The sequence below is a fragment of the Mauremys reevesii genome, linkage group 1 (assembly GCF_016161935.1).
Source record: "Mauremys reevesii isolate NIE-2019 linkage group 1, ASM1616193v1, whole genome shotgun sequence".
Classification (NCBI taxonomy): Eukaryota; Metazoa; Chordata; order Testudines; family Geoemydidae; genus Mauremys; species Mauremys reevesii.
The window spans coordinates 205,787,609-205,807,845 of record NC_052623.1 but is presented as its reverse complement, the minus strand read 5'-3'; the positions used below and the strand labels follow the sequence as shown (position 1 = coordinate 205,807,845).

The 20,237-nt window shown below is 41.7% G+C and overlaps 1 protein-coding gene across 30 annotated transcripts in view; it reads left to right on the top strand.

The window, feature by feature from the left end:
- The window catches only part of ZBTB20 (zinc finger and BTB domain containing 20), a 646,879-nt gene that overhangs the window by 102,352 nt on the left and 524,290 nt on the right, over positions 1 to 20,237 (top strand). For 29 of the 30 annotated variants that reach the window (XM_039497079.1, XM_039497069.1, XM_039497046.1 and 26 more), the window contains one exon: positions 13,313 to 13,371. The exons of the other annotated variant lie outside the window; for it this stretch is intronic. The gene's annotated coding sequence lies outside the window, so the exon portion shown is untranslated. The remainder of the gene's footprint in view (positions 1 to 13,312; positions 13,372 to 20,237) is intronic. 30 annotated transcript variants of the gene reach the window in all.

The following is a 20,237-nucleotide window of genomic DNA, read 5'->3' as shown; positions in this document are numbered from 1 at the left end:
GATTTGCTATGAATTGGTTTTTGCATTTATCATTTTATATTGGGGTTGAACCTCACAGACTCAGACATATTGAGGCCTCCTTGTGCTAAGTGTTGTACAAATCTAGAGTGCCTGCCTCCAAAGTGCTTACAGTTTGAACGACTATTTGGGGGCTGAAGTTAAAGATATTTTGCCACAGTCGGCATTAGAGGTTTGTACATTGGGATCAGATGCAGTAGCACGGGATGTCTGATGGAAGTCGGGGCTCATGGTCTCACCATTGCTTGCTGTGGTGCTGTTACCTCAGGCAAGTCTCTCAATGTCTCTTTGCTTGTTTCATAATTTATAAAAAGGGGATAGTACATGCCTACTTCCATAGGCATCTTGTGAGGTTTCATTCGAACTTACAAGGTGCTTTGAGATCCGTGATGAAAGTCTTTATGTAAATGTGAAATATTATGTTTAGAAATGAAAACTGATCGGGACAGAGATTTATCATGGGAATTCCCGTGCAGCGTGTTTGTATTAATTAATAAGAAATAAGGATGGCCTTGTTAAGGAGCTGAACTGGTACTTAGGAAATCTAAGGACAGGTCTTCACTTCAAATGCTGTATAGAGCAGCTGTGCCATTGTAGCACTTAAGTGAAGAAGGGAGAGTGTCTTCCGTTGGTGTAGTTAGCGTCCACCTTTAAGGAAAGTTGATTATGTTGATGGGAGAAGCACTCCCGTCAACATAGAGCTGACTACCTGGGGAGCGTTAGGTCAATATAACTACGTCGCTCAGGGGGGTGGATTTTTCACTCTCCTAAGCGACATAGTTGTACCAATATAGATCTCTAGTGTAGACCTGGCGTAATTTCAAATTTCCACTCTGCCACAGAGTTCCTGTTTGACCTTGGGCAAGCAACATAATCTCTTTGCCTCGGTTTCCCCTCTAGAAGTGTTAATGGAACTCCTTTTCTCTCACTAGCTGTCTCTCCAGACTATTTAGGCTGTACACACTTGGGGGACTGTCTCCCACTATGTATTTATGCAGTGCCTAGCACACTGGGGTCCAGAGCTCACTTGGGGCCCCTACATGCTACTGCAATACAAATCATTACTAATTATGATAATGTATATTCTGAAAATATAGTACAACATGATACGGTTCAGAAATCTTATCTGCCTCTGGTTAGTCTAAGAGGATAGAAAGCTAGTTAATCCATTAAACTGTTTTAAATATAAATCAGTGACAGTCATTTTATTTATATATATATATATATATATATATATATATATATATATATATATATTTTGCAGGAAAATATAAACATTTTGGAGCACAAATATATATAGAATTAAAGCAACAATAAAAAAAATCCAGGAGATCCTAAGTTCATGTTTTTGTGGCTATTCCCTAAGAAAACAGACTTCTTTATGTAAGAAAATATTTACACTAAAAAGTTGTTAATTAAAAATAATTTGTTATAACATTCACTAGAATGGGCTAAATTCATCCCTGGTGTAAATTCATTGACTTCAGTAGTGTTATCCTGTAAAGACGACTTTGACCCAATAAAATACCCATGGCTCTGCTGAGTGCTGACAAGGAATCCTAACCTGAAAAAGTAAATCCTCTTGGGTTGTTTCCTTCATAACTTGAATCTCTATACACTTTGTGATATTGGTTCAAAAAATATGGCACATTCTTGCCATGGAGCAATTTACTAGCTTGTAACATAATAAAAATAAGCAATATTTCACTATCTGGGCACACTTCATCCATGTCTTTGAACTGAATGATGGTGTTAATAAACCAGTCATCTCAACGTCCTTAAAACTGAATGAAATGTTAAATGAATGTTAAAATTCTAAAATATCCTACTGACTTGATTGTCCAGGAATTGATGTTGATTAACATAATTGCTATTTTTATACGGGCGTTAATTATTTTAATATATTGCATTGGGTTTGTGCTCATTCTTGTTACTTGGTTTGTGTGTACTGATTTGTACCCTTTCATGATTATAAAAAATAAGTAAAGTGTATTGTTACAAGGAATAAAAGAAAGAGAAAGAAAGAGAAGCAGCTCAAATCATGCCAACATTTATTTCTATGCTGGGTGCCACTGAATATTCAAAATTCACTGTTCCAGGGACCTGCATTAAACTATTGTATTTTCCTATACTTACGTTAAGAGAAACCCATTGCAGTGGTTCAGTCACTGCAGAGTGGCAAACATTGAATATTTAATGGTCCCCTCTGAATGTAAGTGGGAAAAGATGCATTTTCAGAGAGGTTTTGTAGATTTTTTTTTTCCTAGAGGAAATGTTAAGAGAAATCATTTATTGTAATTTTTGTATATGCCATTTAGGTGTTATATGTGTGTGCACATGTTGAAATATTTTTGAAAAATTCAGAAAAGTACTTGGGGAAGAAAAAGAACATCAAATTGTCTGTCTCTCTCCCCCTCCGCCCTCTCTTTTAATTAAAAAAATGGTTTGCATGTCACTTGACAAGCATCCACTGCAGTAATTGAGAAAAGCTTTGGAATTGAGATTTGTCAGGGATTGTAATAAACAATTACATTCCTTTTAAAAAATGGTACACAAATACCTTACCATGAAAAAAAGACATTGCTGTTGCTGTGGTCACCAGTTTTGCAGGAAGACAAGTCTGCTGTTTGCTAAAGCTTGAACCTCTAGCTCAGCTGCATTGTAAAAGGATTTATAAATGTGTTGACAAGTTATGGCTTTCGAAATATAAAAATCCAAAGCACTGTGGGTGCTAGCAAGACCTTCTTTCTGGATGGCATCAACTTTCTTAACTGGGATACCTTGGGTTTCAGAACCAGGACAGGATGCAACTCAACCCAGAATTTTACTGAGACTCTCTCTCCCTCACAGTGAATATTTACCTGCATCAAGAGAGTCTCAGAAAAACAAGTGTTTATAGAGAAATGTGAGTGAGGCACTTGCTAGGGATCAAGGGTTATCTGCCTTTTTTCTGGCTTCAGAGAAACAGTCACTTAGTGTACCCTTTTCAAATCAAAAGTGGGTGGTAGAAGGTGCCGTCTCTTCAACCCATAATGGCTCAGTCATTTCAGAGACAAAAAAGATTCTAATGCAGATATTTGGCCAAATATGTCCCTGGTGTAATTCCATAAATCAGAGGAATCACATTATAGATTATTTTGTCCTACTGAGTTCATTCCTTGGTGAGACAGAAGCATAGAATATCAGAGTTAGAAGGGACCTCAAGATGTCATCTAGTCCAATCCCCTGCTCAAAGCAGGAACAATCCCCAGACAGATTTTTGCCCCAGATCCCTAAATGGTCCCCTCAAGAACTGAGCTCATAACCGTGGGTTTAGTAGGCCAATGCTCAAACCACTGAGCTGTCCCTCCCCACAAATGACCTGGTCCCTGGGGACCTCAGAGTTGCCTGTCAGTTTGTACCTAATTCAGACTTTTTTTTAAGTACAAGGAGAGTGGAAAATAATAAACAAATATTTTGGGGTCATTTTTGAACAGCTTTACACCCAAAATATCTGAGGATAAGTAGTTGGAATTTGGCAAGGAAATAGTTCTCACTCAAGTGCTTTTTAATATTCTGGGGAAGTTTGGTTTTGATTTGGCTGAGTTCTGACCCTTTTGAAATTACACGCTCCTCATGCACAGGATATTTTTTACTGTTGTTTTTTTTTCCCAGCTAAGCTTCCTTGTTTACATTAAGAAAGGTTGCATTACACATGAGCCTGTGGCTACCTTAAGTGCCTTGTGAAAAAGTGCACTGAAAGCGCTTATGGCTCAGTCAAGGGCCTCCATTCCTCTCAGTCTGGTGAGATGCAAAAAGGTTAGGGGAAATCTGCTGTGTGCTTTGTTAGGTGCAAAGAATGAAGTTCCTTTGTATCTTAAGATCTCTGCAACTAGGAAATATACTTTGTCCCTTTCTCAGCTAGACAGTATGAAAGGTTCAGAGGAGAGGGTTTGTGGTTGAAAGTTTAAAAAAAAAAAGCTACTGTTAAAATTGCTTGTATAATCTTAACTCTGCCCACTTGGGCCTATGAAATATAACATGGTCCCTAACTAAATAATTACATAGCATTTCTCAAATATCTGCAATATATCCTATCATTATTTTCTGCAATCTTAGCTATATGTGTAGCAAATGGTATTACTCTGTGAGTATCAAACAGAATTTAATTTATATGAGAAGTATACAGTAAATTATTCTTATACAACATACTAAATATTACACATACAGCATAAAGTGACAATAAAATTTTGCTAGCATATGTAGGTCACCTAAAATAGCAGCTAAGTTAGCTCTGTAATGAACCTGGCTTATCCCCTGAATTGCACCTAAGGAAGGCTGTGGTTGGAATGAAAATGTATAGTGCTCGAATATTGACAAAATTATTAAAATTCAGAGAAGAAACCTCATCATATAACAAGTGTGAGACAATAAAATCATGCTGGATCATTATAACAAATAAGTAGAAAAGAATACAAATATTACAAAATACCATGTGTGTCTAAATGTGATTAAAATGTTTTTTAAGAAGTAGCATGTGATTGTATTATTAAAGATATATCATAAAGTTTATCGACAAGGAGAGACAGAGTTAAGGTTCAGGGGCAAGTTTTGGCATTACTTGCCTTTTGCATGATTTACTGTGTAACTTCAGTTTGTATTCATATGTGTTTTGTTGGACTAAGGCAAGGAGGAGGTGTCATGCCATCTCTTCCATTGAAAGGGTAACTGGGAAAGGCCTCCTGCCAGTCAGAAGCACATTTGTTGAGTTATAATGATTTATCTCTTTACTATGACCTGGGCCCATCTGTAAAGGCAACCAGATGTCTGATGGCATGGTCTGCTAGAGAGGAGAAAAAATTGCTTTGAGATTTGAACACAGAAGAGCTTAAAGGGCACACTCTATCCTCAGCAATCAATGCTCTGTCACATTTTCAGCGATGATGTTGTTACCCACCTAATTTCCCATATGCTCTCACAACATAGCAGTAGACTGTATTCCATCAGATCAGGGACTGGAAGACCTACCAATAAGTCCTGTGCTAGGCAGAATAATGAAGCAGGAAGAACCTCATGGCAGGAGGTCAGTCCTAGGAGATTGCTTGACCAGATCCTGAGGGATATATGATGACTTTTTTGCTTAAGGCACCAGCAAGAAGTTTCTTGCAGTCAGGGGCGGCTCTAGGAATTTGGCCGCCCCAAGCACAGCGGCACGCCGCAGGGGGCACGCTGCCGGTCGCCGGTCCCGTGGCTCCGGGGAACCTCTTGCAGTCATGCCTGCGGGAGGTCCGTTGGTCCCGCGGCTCCAGTCGACCTCCCGCAGGCATGACTGCGGAAGGTCCGCCGGAGCTGCCTGCCGTCCTCCTGGCAAAATGCCGCCCCAAGCGCGCGCTTGGCGCGCTGGGGTCTGGAGCCGGCCCTGCTTGCAGTAGGCTTAAGAACGAGAATGACCAAGCTGTAGAAGATGAAGATGAACCAAGATAAAGTTAGATACGACTCATTCATTTGTAGTAGTAAGATCAGTAAGCAATGCCATATGGCAGAAAGAGCTACTTTCTTCTAACATTGAACAAGAAACTTTACTAGAATAAAGAAAACAGGGTTGTCCCTAAAGCTACTATGTCTTTCTCTGCTTCATTTGTAGAACTTCTGTCACCTTCACTGGCTCCCCCTCCTGCCATGCTTCTTGCTGCAGATTTAAAGAAACAGTGCATATAAACCACACAGGAATCATGATTTCACTCAGACTTACTAGGCAGGACCAAAGAGCTGATTCACTTGCAAACTCTGCATACAAATTGATTTTTAGTCCCATGCTTTAATACTCCAGAGAAGTACTAGTTGGAGTGTGGCAGCATGGGGTTAACAAGAGGCCTATATTCCTTCTAAAAATGCCGTATAAAGAAACTGTTTTTGTCCTTAAAGAAAGCACGTATTTCATGCTCTAAAAGTCTGAGGTTTGTAGTTGAAAAAGATTAAGTAAATAATTCAGGATGTGTTGTGTTTACCTGTTAATAATTAAGCAGGTTAGACTGTGTATTTCTTATAGACGCTGAGTTTTTATTTTATTTATTTATTTTATTTGGTTCATGTGGGCTGATTTTTAAGTTAAAGACTCTTCTGCCAAGAGGGAGATAGAGAAGAGGGGATACACAAAGCCACACAATAAACCAATGTGTGTGGGGAAATGTGTTAGCTGGAGAGAATGGGGAGAGGTTAGTTCGAACAAGAACCCCTGCTCTTTCCTTTCACTAGAGCAGCCCCAACTGCACATGGTGTTCTGAGAGAAATTTTCTTATGGTTCATAAAGATTTCAAGGAATAAGCACCAGCTTTGACTCAGGATATTCAATGATAGTGACTAAGGATAAAGGAAGCTTTCTTTGTTATGAGGTAAAATTTTAATTAGGTTTTTATTAACAGGGGGAGACTTTTTTGAGTGGAGGCAGGTTTAGCTCAAGCAAAGAAAATGACTGAGAAGATTTAATCTTGTCCAATATTGGAGATGGGATACAAGTTTGTGGTAACAGAAGTAATCGGTGTCCTTCCTTGTTGTCTGAATTACATCTTCGTGTGAGGTGCTAGGTTGCCATCTATGAAGTCTAAAATCCTCCTTGTCAGTACAACAGGCCAGTGGCAATATATGCTTCCCTTACAAACATACTTGATACTGCCCCTTGAGGAGCCAGGTTCTTTAGTGGAAGATAGCTCCTTCCACATGGCCCATTCAATGCTTGACATCTTTGCTGTCATTAGAAATGATCAGGCCAAATAGTGCTGATTTGTTATTAGAAGGTGAATACTTGACTACTGAGAAGTAGACTGAGATCAGCATTCAAATAATTTTATGCACAGCATCTTATTACATTGAATCATTGTTGACATAGGCTAGATTTTAGACTGTAACTTAGAGGGGGAAACTCCTTTAGCCCGCTACTAAACCTGTAAGCCATTTGGTACCCTTTTTCTTAATCCTGACAAAGAGATGTTTTATATGTTGTTTCCCCCTGCTGGGTAGCCGTCCACCCCACCATTAATCCCTGATGTGCCAAAAGCAAATCAATCAATTGAATCTTTCAAACTGTTCATTTGGTCTTGGCAGAGGAAGACATCACTTGGTAGTTTTCACTCACCTTTCCCAAAGCTGAGGGAAAGCACTCTGTTGTGAGAAAAGCCATTTGGAGTAATTGGCCTTAAAAGACAAAGCTGCTGAATTGTGAGAGAGATATTTGAACTGTAAATAAAAAATCAAAGATTTAAAAAACTGTTTATGTGAGAATTTACAGTCTGATTTTCTTGATCGTTGAGGTCTTCATATGTTATCATAGTATGATATGATTTACAGTATTTGCCTATCTGCATTGGTACTTTCCTCTAAAGAAACGTATATTGCAACTGGTGCCTCTTTCCAGGGCTTCCTTCCTACCTTGCTAATGTAACAAACGCATTTCAGGTCTCATATTCCAGACTCTGTTTTTCCTTTTAAATTTAATTAAAGATTCAGTATGTAAAGGTAATGGCTGGGTAGTATGGTGGACACTGCAAGTATTCTCTGATTCTCTTCTGCCATCATGGGGCCGGTGTTTTAACAAATTTGGGTTTTTTTGGTCGTCTGGCCAGACAATTGACATAAGGCTTTCCCCAAGAAGAATATGAATAAATAGGCTTTTTCAGTTGGAATTTAGACTGGCACAGGGAACTGAATGGCCTGTTTACTAAGAATTTTTTTGTACACTGAGAACAGACTTGTAACGCTGAGAATTGTTCCTTTAAACGTCCTATGTAAGCATACCAAACTTCCTCTTTTGCAGCTGAGCCGATTCAGATTAAATAATTAAGCCTGGTCTACACTAGGCGTTTAAACCGGTTTTAGGAGCGTAAAACCGATTTAACGCCACACCCATCCACACTAAGAGGCCCTTTATATCGGTATAAAGGGCTCTTTAAACCGGTTTCTGTACTCCTCCCTAACGAGAGGAGTAGCGCTAATATCGGAATTACTATATCGGATTAGGGTTAGTGTGGCCGCAGATCGACGGTATTGGCCTCCGGGCGGTATCCCACAGTGCACCACTGACCGCTCTGGACAGCAATCTGAACTCGTATGCAGTGGCCAGGTAGACAGGAAAAGCCCCACGAACTTTTGAATATTTCCTGTTTGCCCAGCGTGGAGCTCCGATCAGCACGTGTGGTGATGCAGTTAAAAATCAAAATAAAGAAAGAGCTCCCGCATGGACGATGCGGACGTGATCGCTGTAAGAGCAGGCAAATCTGTTCTATCAGCGCTCCGTTACAGAAGACGAAATTCAAAATCATTTTTAAAAAATGACAGACGCCATAGCAGGGGCTCAGCGCACTGCTGCGTGACAAACGTAACGGAAAGCCCAAGAATCAAATGGACGGTCATGGCCTGGAGGATTCAAGCTATCCCACAGTTCCTTCAGTCTCCGAAAAGTATTTGCATTCTTGGCTGAGCTCCAAATGCTTCTAGGGTCAAACACAGTGTCCGCGGTGGGTCAGGGCATAGCTCGGCAATTTACGCACCCCCCCACCCACCCCCAGAAGTGAAAGGGAAAACAATCCTCTCTTGACTCTTTAACATGTCACCCTATCTTTACTGTATGCTGCAGATAGACCCGATGCTGCAGCACTCAACACCAACATCCTTGCTCCCCCCCGCCATGGGTGGCTGATGGTGCAATACGACTGGTATCCGTCCTCGTCATCAGCCTATTGGCACATGGGGCAGTGCAAAAGGACTGGTAACCATGCTGACTAGCATCGGTGAGGTCTATCAACGGTGCCTGGCCCTAATTTTTCCTGGTAGATGGTACAGTATGGCTGATAACCATCGTCATAGCAACAGGGGGCTGAGCTCTGTCAGCCCCCACCCTTCATGTGTAAAAAAAAGATTCAATTGCCCCTGGACTAGCAGAGGGATGCTTGGCTCCTCTGCTCCACACTCCTTACTGTCCTGTCTGGACTATCATAGCAGCTGGAGGCTGCCTTCCACTCATTTCTCACTAACAAGTCAGTGTGTCTTATTCCTGCATTCTTTATTACTTCATCACACAAGTGGGGGGACAATGCTACAGTAGCCCAGGAAGGCTGGGGGAAGAACAGAATCAACAGGTGGGGTTGTTGCATGCGCACCCCCTGTGAATAGCATACAGCTCATAATTTCTGCAGGATCTGACACAGAGCAGCTGCGCTCTCTGATACAGTGGTTCTCTAGTACACTTGCCCATATTCTAGCCAGGACTGATTCTATTTTTAGATACCAAAAAAGAGGGATTGACTCTGGGAGTCATTCCCAATTTTGGCTTTTGCGCCCCTGGCTAAGAGCAGCCAGGGGCACTTATGACAGCAGCAAATGGTGCAAAACGACTGGTAACCATGCTCATCTTTTTACCAATTTATGGATTGGTAGATGGTACAGTATGGCCGATAACCATCTCTGCTGTCATGCAAAAACAAAAGCATGCTGCTGTGTAGCGCTGCTGAATCGCCTCTGTCAGCGGCATCTAGTACACATACGGTGACAGTCACAAAAGGCAAAACAGGCTCCATGATTGCCATGCTATGGCATCTGCCAGGGCAATCCAGGGAAAAAAGGCGCGAAATGCTTGTCTGCCGTTGCTTTCCCAGAGGAAGGAGTGACTGACGACATTTACCCAGAACCACCCGCGACAATGATTTTTGCCCCATCAGGCACTGGGATCTCAACCTGGAAATTCCAAGGGGCGGGGGAGGCTGCGGGAACTATGGGATAGCTACGGAATAGCTACCCACAGTGCAACGCTCTAGAAGTCGATGCTAGCCTCGGACCATGGACGCACACCACCGATTTAATGTGTTTAGTGTGGCCGCGCGCACTCGATTTTATACAATCTGTTTTACAAAACCGGTTTATGCAAATTCGGAATAGTCCCGTAGTGTAGACGCACCCTTAGTTGTCTTGTACTCAGCAGGTCAAGTCTACGTTTGGCAGTCTACTTGTTGAAATCCTCCAGTCACTACCATTGAACATGGTAGATTCGCACTAGCCATTTGATAGTCTATTTTAAATTTTATTCAGTCAGAAAAGCTTAACTCTTGAAATGAGTTAGATGGATCTCAGTCTATTTCTCAGTGGACAAGTGTCTGTACCAAAAAAAATCATTACCATGGTTGGTAGTAATTGGCCTATAGTTTGTAGCCCCATAAAAGAGGCTGTATCAGCCATTGAGACTTAACTAGTCCACAGTCTAACCACTGGAAGTGGCCTCCCCAGTGAAAGGTTGAAGCACAGTGGTGAGCCTGTGTTAGGAAATATGTACTATATCTGTTCTCAGGCTACAGGATTTCAGCTCCAAAGTTGCATGAGTACTAAATTCACACAAACATCTTTTTGAAAAGAAAGGTCTTAACTCTGATGCATACTCCATTTTGGCGAAGTCTTGCTTTTACCTAATATTCATGTTGGGTTGACTGAAGTGTGAGAAGAGCCAAGTGACTTGCTTGTGGTGACACAGTGAATCATTGGCTGAAATCCTTTTGGTTCCTGTGTTCTTGCCATGATCAGTAGTGATTCCCCCGCAAAACACTGAATAAAATGGTTTGCATGTGTGATGACTGTGTGTTTGCTAGGTGAAGAATTGTACTGAAGTGATACAAATATGAGTGGAAATTGTATATTCTACTGATACAGAATCTTAAAGGGAGAGAAGAATCCCCAATTATCATGCTCTAGGGTTCTCCCCCATTTCAGTAATGCTGAAATCTCAGTAAACTCTAGGGCAAACATAAATAACACAGATGTTCTTGAACTGAAAGGTTAAGCTTATCTTGGTCTCTCTTGGTCAGATTGCAATTCATTGAATAAACTTTTTATCAGTACTGTAAGTAAAGGTCACAAGCATTTACCATTTATGGCTGATGTCAATTATGCCACTCACTTATTTTGGTATTAGTATGAAAAGGAAGCAATAAAATATAACAAACATATAGTCCGTTACTGCTTGTGGGTGAAAAATTCAGTTTAACACAGTATGTTACTGTTATCTATATGGACTATATGAATATGTAACTTGCTTAGATTAATTGATCTCTGTTTTGTTATAGAATATTGACTGTTTAGGCATGTGCTTGGGTCCCTGTGTGCCCCCTGTGTTTGGGTATATCTCACTCCAGTATGTTAATTTGTTTAGAAATCAGTGAGTTCAGTTTATTGATTTTGTTCTTGTAAAGCATTCATTTCCAGCAAATTACAAAGGCTATGTGTTTGCCTGCTTGGTGCCTATATGCGGATCATTAATGCCTTGCAACCCAGAGGTAGTAAGTCAAACATGAGACAGCATTGCAAAATCTACTGAAAATTAACTTTTGATTACTATATGGGACTTGATTTTGAAAGGAGACTCAACCTGATCCCCTAAATATCAGTCACCTTTTTGCATTTTGTGGGTGCTATTAGATACTGAGGTATCCAAACGGCAATATTTGTACCAGCAATTAACTGTGGGCACAGGAATATGGGAAAAATTAATTGTGGGTAAAAAAAAAAAAAACAGAAGTTAGGGCTCGCACTGAAAATCTAGCCAATGGCTTGTGACTTTGAACTCCTTGCAATTTCAGTAGGGCTTTGTGTCTCAGCATCTTAAATACTCAGTGTTCATCACAAACATAAAGTTTTGTTAATGTAAACTTTGGTTGTCAATTAAAATAGCAATTACAAAAACTATATAGCACGAATGTTTACCATTAATAAAATATAAGCATTGATCAGTTAAGATATGGTGTAAGTAAAGACTGTAATACTCTCATCTGTTTATGAGAAAACTCATACAGCACAGTCTAATACCAGCCTTAACTCTGTCCACAAACCTAACACATCACTTTTGTAGTTATAAGATGTTTTAGCTGCAGATGGAACAGGGAAGAAAAGTTGAGATCCAGATCTAGATCCAAACCTTTGCAAAGTTTGAGCAGTTAGGATCCAGCCAGAGTTAAGGTTGTTGTTGGAATGTCCAATATGACTTTTTACACATTTTGTGTGTGCAGTTGCATGGTTAATGTTGTTTATAAGCTGGCCATGAATATAACTGTTTTATACTAGTTAGGAATCAGTTGTGTGTTCCCATGCCTTCTTACCATGATGAAAAATTCTAGTGCTGTAATCAGGTTGTTGTGAATGTGTTGGACTTGCCAACCCTTCCCTGATTTTTCCCTCCAAAAACTATATGAGAATCTTCAGTGAATCATAATGAGGTTACTCAGCTTTGTGCTAATGCTATAGTGCTATCATACTGAAGGTTCTTTCCAGCGCTGTGTGAATTTTTGCTGACATAACATTTTGGGAGGATTATTAGTAACAAAATTTAAGAAAAATAAAATTCTCAGAACTTGAATGTAGTACCTTCTAAATGGCAGGGCTGTAATACTAGGCTAAGCAGTCCCATTGGACTCCTCTGAAGAGTCTCAGGTTTTTGGGCAATGGAAAATTATTACCTTCTTGGAGTGATGAGTTCTGAGCACATCTGAAAATTGGGCCACTTTTATTTAGATGCCTCAATATGGATTTAGGAACTTGGGGGAAATTTTCAAAGGCACAAAGGGCAGTTAAGGACCTAACTCCCATTGCAAGTCATTGGGAGTTGTGTGTGTAATTCTCATTTGTGCCTTTGAAAATCTACTCCTAGTTTTTGGCAGTCAGCTTTGAAAATTTTGGCCATTATGATAAGTAGAACTAACAACTTTGATGCTATCTAGATATCTTAAACTTTCAAGGTTAAAACAAAGTCTTTTATAAATTATATATGTATAATTATAAAACATTAGACTCCAGTTCTTCAATTTTGAAAATGTGTGATGTTTTTTAACTCCTGAACTATTAAAAGTATTTACTTGTAACTTTTCCCAAAAATGCTTCTGAAAGGCAAGAATAAGTGGTATAATTTTGGTTATGACAAGCATTTGTTTTGTCCCTAATGATGATAAAACCCCACTTTTAAAAAAAAATGAAGGGATTTGTAGCCTTGGAGTCTCTGTGAATGCCTACATAATATGGTATTCATGTGCAACTTTTTCCCTATAAAGTACATGTGTGGTGTGATGTTTTCGTTACTAGTGCTTCTTATTTACATGTTCTTCACCTGCATACTGAATGTGAATGTGTAGGACTTTGTTTTGTCTTATTCCAACAGATGGATATATGTTGATATATACACAGTGAGCCACCTACTTCTCCAACTGAACACTGAGTCATTTGAACGTTATGAAAACTCAAGGTGTTGGCTGAGTAAATCCCTAAATATAAGCATTTCTTTTCTTTACAGCAGCATAAAAGAGAAGTGTTAGGAGCTGCTCTTAACCCTTTGGAGTCGGAAGAGAAAAGGTAATTTTAAGCAACATTTTCTGGATATTTAAAAGTACACATTGTATCTACTTGAAAATGCTATTTACCTAGCACACTCAGGCTGATGTTTTTAGAGAGTTCAAACATGAGAACTCTGAAGAACGGGAGGGATGCTGGGGCAGGAGAAAGAGAATAAAAAAATACAATAACTTTTTGGAAACTTTTGCAAATTTTGGCAGAAATTATGCAAGAACAGATTACAAATTCAAAACCACCATAAACATTAATATATATAATTTACGCAATACAAGTTCACAAATATTAGGAATTCAATGGGATTTTCAGAAGTATTAAAGATTGGTCCTGGTGCAATAATAATATATATGTATATATTTAAGTTTTATTAATTCAGTTTGAGACAAATGCTGCATCTCCTTTTTCAGTCAAGAATCCTTCAATAAGAGTTTTGCCTAACTGAAGAGTGAATAAATCTAAACAACTAATTAAAATATTCGGTCATTTTACTACTGTGTATAACAAAGCACTGGCAATATTAAAAATTGATAATCTTCCTACTTATTAAAACGTGAACTTCGTAAACACAATGTAGTTTTGTAGTGTTCCTGTCCCTTCTAACAAATATTTGAGTGAGCTAATTTACAAGCAGCTCTGTCTGTGAAAACAGCATATTTTGAGAAAATATTAGAGAATATTCACAGAAAGCAACTTTTGAATTATTATTTGTAAGTATTTGGACTTGAAACAAGATGCTGAGAGCTACTCATCCTGTCCGAAAACAGAAACATGATTTATGTGTCCAGTAAAAACATCTTGTCTTTCAAATGTAAGTTTTCGTAACGACCTGCTCACCAATGAGATACAGACTAAAAATTATTCAAGTAATATTCAATAACAAATTTAAGAGAATAATGCGTAGATAATTCAGGAACATATTAAAAAGTATAATTGGTTAACTATACTGCCAGCTGTGACACTCTGGGTACCTTTCCCAGACCTGAAGAAATGCTCTGTGGAGCTTGAAAGCTTGTCACTTCCACCAACAGAAGTTGGTCCAATAAAATATATTACCTCACCTACCTTATCTCTCTTAAATTATCAGTCATTTGCCCTGCTGTAGTTAGCATTTGCAGCATATATTTCCACTGTTTTAGAAGTAAGGGCCAGACTGTGGCCTGGTAATGCATTGTTGCACAGGGTCATAAATAGGGGGAAGACCACTTCCTCCCCTCCCCCCCCAACTAGGGTTGCCAAGCATCCAATTTTCGACCATATGCCCAGTCAAAAAGGGGCCCTGGCAGCTTCGGTCAGTACCACTCCCAGGAGTGACCGGCATGTCCCTGCGGCCCCTAGGTGCAGGTGAGATCAGGGAAGCTCCACGCCCTGCCCCCACGCTGAGTGCTGCCTCTGCAGCCAATGGGAGCTGCAAGGTTGGTGCCTGTGGGGGCAGGCAGCGTGCACTGTGCAGAGCTGCCTGGCCACTCCTCCATCTAGGGTCCGGACATGGTGACTGTTTCCAGGAGCAGTGCAGAGCCAAGAAAGGCAGGGAGCCTGCCTTAGCCCCGCTGCACCACTGACTGGGAGCTGCCTGAGGTAAGCAAGCCCCAGCTGGAGCCCACACCCTGAACCCCCTGCTCCAGGTCAGAACCCCCTCCTGCACCCAAATTCCCTCCCGGAACCCACACCCCCTCCTGCACCCCAACCCCTGCCCCAGCCTTGAGCCCTCTCCTGCACCCACACTCCCTCCTGGAACCTGCACCCCCTCCCGCACCCCAATACCCTGACCCAGCCTGAAGCCCCCTCCTGCACCCAAACTCCCACCTGGAGACTGCACCCCACATCCCCTCCTGCACTCCAACCCTCTACCCCAGCCCTGAGCCCGCTCCTGCACCCTGAACCACTCATTTCTGGCACCACCCTGGAGCCCTCACCCCCTCCCACATCATCCCACCCACCTTGCCCCAGCCCAATAAAGAAAGTGAGTGAGGGTGGGGGAGAGTGAGCGACTGAGGGAGGGGGGCTGGAGTAAGTGGGGGGTGGGGCATCAGAGAAGAGGTAGAGCAGAGGCAGGGCCTTGGGGTAGGACAAGGATGTTCGGTTTTGTGCAATTAGAAAGTTGGCAACCCTAACCCTGACTCTTGTACATCTTGGCTGCAGATGGGTATAGAGAGGGAGAGCCAGGTCTGTGTGGTTGGTGTGTTTTGTCCAGAAAGGATCAGAAAGGGAATGGGAAATGGGGGGACCCTACATTTCTTCTCCCACCTTTGGTGGCTGGTCCATGGAAGAAGCTGATAATCTGTTAAGTTGCTGTAGTGAGTTACTTTCCCCAGGGACAAGGCAGGGAATTTAGACTTTGAAAGACAATTCTTTTCCTGAGCTCCCCATGGGGTGGTTGCATCTGCTCCTCACCACTTATGCAAGACTGTGCCTAAAGACTCATTCTAGTCCTATGTATTTAATTGCGGCTAACAAAATTTGTTGCAAAATCTTACACATGGCTTCTCTTTAGGAACAGTGAGTTGTCCTATTGTACTCAATAAGACTAATCACAGTGCTTAAAGTTAAGCAAGCATTTACGTGTTTGCAGGATTGGAGACATAGTTTTTAATTTCTTTTTTGCTGAAAGTGTGGGAAAATATTTGTTAAAATGTGTTAGGCTTATGCGATCTTCCCCAATCATCTGGTAGTTTGAGAGAAGCAAAATTCTTATTTCTATTTATCCACAAAAAATCTACAGTTTTGGTAGGTCCTTAACTGTAAGGCATGAAGAAGAATGGACTGTTATCATTTTTCTCTTTACAAGCACGGTTAAACCTTCCAGCTAGAAAAGGATGGGTCGTATAATTTATTACGGAGAAGTAAACTGCAGATTACATTGCAGGAGGAAGGGAGACAGGAGATCCAACAGATATGTGTGTGTGTAGTATGGAGTATGTACATAAGTGTGGTATGGAGTGCATGAACTCTCACTTACAATTTCTTCACACTTGGGCACACCTCAGACATTTTATTTAGTAATACGATATGCAGATTGTTCAGGAGCCAGCAGCAGTTCTTTCACCTGAATGTCAAAACTGACAAGATTCTTAAATCAAACCTCAGCAACAACTTGTATTTTAAAGCAAGCAGCCCAAAGATCTGGGCACCAACTGTGGCCAACATAGTGCAGAATTGTTTTCCCACCCCTTTAATTCTCCCTGCTTTTATCTCTCTAATTACAAGGAGCATGGTTGCAGTGCAGATGAGCTATAAATCTATATGGAAGTATGATCAAAGAGCAGGAATACTTGTTGAAAACTGGGAGATTTCTGGCATTTGAAGCTGCCCAGGGAAGATGTTTTCTTGTTTTCCAGATGCATCTAATCAATTTTCCCCTTGATTTTTAAGACCCCAGTATGCTGCAGGGGTGGGTGGTGCAAACTCCTAATTCACCTGTTTCCGTATGTTTTATTTTTGGGGGATATATGGAACGTGGTTTAATTTGCTACATAGCTGATTACAGAAACCTTAATGAATACTGCCTATGATTGGGTGACAAATTTTTTGCTTGAGATCCAGAACAGAACATTTCAAAGTTTAGGGATGTTTGGATCCAGGGCTTTTGTTTTGGCTTTATATACAGAGGTGTGTGGGGGGTGGGGGGGCTGTGAAGTACAAATTAGAATTCAAACCTTTGGGGTGTTCTGCTCCGGTGTCCTCTGTCAAATTTAAACATGTGATAACATTTCAAGGTAAGAAAATACTGCACAAGTCTCCAAGCTCAATACCTCTTCCCTTCTGCTCCCTCCCTCTGCAAATGTCTGCAGATAACAATGTCCAACCACCCACGCTCTTATGTCTCCTAAGGGATGACCTTATGGCATGTGCATCCATTAACCAATTGGCTAGATGGGCCAAAGACAACAGTTAGCGAGGGGAAGCACAAAATTGTGTGTGCATGTGTGAGAGAGACAGAAAGAGAGATTTGACTGTTCAGATGATTTTTAAAAAACGCTTCTATTTCCATGCTGATTTTCAGCCTCAGTTGTGTATTTCATTGTGACCCTCTGAATTCTCCTCCATAACTTGGTCACTGTGTCCATATGTACAATAGACATGGAATCTCACATAATCATTTCCCTGCCACTGCATACACCTCGGGCATTGATGCACCTGGGTCCCTCTTATTCTCTGCCTGTTGCCAGGGGCGGCTCTAGAGCCCAGCGGGGCAAGCAGCTGCCTGGGGCGGCCCTTTCCCAGGGGGGCGGCAGGCTGGCTGGGCCCTGCCGCACATGCCTGGCCGCGAGCGAGGGAGAGCCCCGACCTGGGGGACCCCGCAGGCAACTGCACGGGACGGTTCGCTGGTCCGCGCAGCTGCTCAGCTGGACCGCCGCAGGCGACCGCGCAGCAGCTCAACTGCCCTGCGGACCCGCCCGCCCGCAGCTGCGGAGGCCGCAGCTGAGCCGCGCGCGCAGCCCGCACCAGCCCCATGCCATGCAGTCAGGCCCGCCCGCTGCTCGCTGCCGGCGGCGGCTCCGGGCATCATTGCTTGGGGCGGCCAAATTTGTAGAGCCGCCCCTGCCTGTGGCATACAATAGTTTAGTATCCTGAGGGCTGTAATCCTTTGGTCTAATTGTGGTTGTTGGGCTTGCTATAGGGGTGGCAGCCCCTGATATACAGGAAATCAGACAGACTAGGTGATCTGGTGGTCCTTGTTGCCTTAAGCTCTATGGCAGGGGTAGGCAACCTATGGCACGCGTGCCAAAGGTGGCACGCGAGCTGATTTTCAGTGGCACTCACACTGCCCAGGTCCTGGCCACCAGTCTGAGGGGGGCTCTGCATTTTAATTTAATTTTAAATGAAGCTTCTTAAACATTTTAAAAACCTTATTTACTTTACATGCAACAATAGTTTAGTTATATATTATAGACTTATAGAAAGAGACCTTCTAAAATGTTAAAATGTATTACTGGCATGCAAAACCTTAAATCAGAGTGAATAAATGAAGACTTAGCACACCACTTCTGAAAGGTTGCCGACTACTGCTCTATGACAATGAAAGATGACAATTTGGTGCTGTTGTTACCCTTCTCCTGTGGGTGGGTTTTTATTTCCTGTATTTAGGTGGCGTGGGCAGAAACAACATTTTAGGCTTCTCCGAAGGCAAGATAGAGGGATTATGTATTGCTCAGTTTGTGATCAGAATGAGATGACCTGGCCATGTAGGACAAACCCCATCATATAGTGCTCTTCAAGAGATAGCATGGGCATAGCAGCTTCCAGATTCTCCAACAATGCTCCTTTTGAAAAAATGGCTTCTAAAATCCTATTTTTTTCCTTGAGCAAATTTGAGACAGAGCATATACAACAGAATATTTTGTTATAATAACTAGTTCTAGAAAGTACTTCTGTCTTGTGTATTCTTCACTCCTCCCCATCCTAACACTGCCTCTTTAAAATCATTAAAGTAAATGAATAATCCACACACAGAGCAAAGCCTTTCAGAGGGAGAGAGTTTGTTGAAGGAAGAATTTGCTTTTTGGTAAATAGTTTCTTTCAAGGTCTTGTTAAATAAACAGCCAAAGCTTCTGTTGGAAAATAAAAAATAAAGCTGTAACTTAGAAGTTTGTCTATGTAACTCTACATAGCTTCGGAAAGTTAAATCACTGACAAAGCTAGAATAGGGTAGATTGACTCCACCTTCCTAACACTGGAGATGAGACATTAGTGCTGGGTGTTTGTGCTCTGAGATAACCCTGGGACAAGTACAGCTGTTTTTGTGGTGGGATTCCCCTTAATGTACTGCTTTATAATTCTTAACAAGCCCTTGGTGGAGAGGTTGCACTAAGGGTTATGAATTCCCTGATTTGGCTTTCTTTGCTTGTCTTCCTTTTGTTCCATAGTTGGCTGTGAGCTGCAGGTAAAAAAACAAAGTGAAGAAGAGTGGCTGTGATATGTTTGGTTTTGGCTGACCAGGGTTAGTTAGAGGCATCCACAGACTATCCCCTCAGTTAAATAGACACACTTTGACCATCTGTTCAAGCCCTGCCACCATAGCCACGCCTATCAACATTGATACTTGCCAGCTACCGTTAAAGTCATTCACTTGCAGCAGTGTCGGGGGTAATTCTAGATAGGTAGTATCAATAATGTTGCTATGTGTAGCTGGTAAATAGTGATATCAGTATTTGTCACATCCTGTAAACATCAGGTATGGCAATCTAAAGGGAAAGTTGTCATCCCTGCACATTTGTTCCTCATATGTGAGATGGAGAAATCGGCTTCTTACTTTTGCTGGCACTGGAGTTTGCTGTTTTTCCTACCTTGGTTGGTTCGAAGCAACCAGCCAAGAGTGGCAGGACTGCCTGATGGGGAGCGGTGACCAGCTTTGCTGCGGTGGCTGCTGCTGTTATACCTGCCATGAATAATAGCCCAGTGCGCTAGTTAATCATTACATTGTAACTTTTTCCTGTTCCCTCATAACTGATCACTGCCTAGGGAACATGGGCAACCGCAGTCGAGCCACCGACACAAAGTTCAGCATTGTGTGTGTGTATTTCTGTTTACACATATGCATATGCGCAGCATTCTTCAGCATATGTTCCGGTAAAGCTAATAGAGCTGGGCCAGTCTGTCAACCTGTCTGTCTTTTGGGGGGGAAAAGGGTTACCCCCCTCCTTGCCACTTCTCAAACCACATGCAAAAATGTTTGGTCTCTTTATGCAAAACTCTGCAGTGATGTTGCTCCTCAGCCAACTGTAGTGGAAGAATGGAATCACAGGATGCTAAGGTTTTTGCTGACTTAGAGAACTTTTTAGGATTAGTTGCCCCTGAGCTGTGTTGATTTTTGAGGATTGTGAGCTGGCACTCGTGCAGTGAACAGGACAACACTTCTGTCCTAATCTACC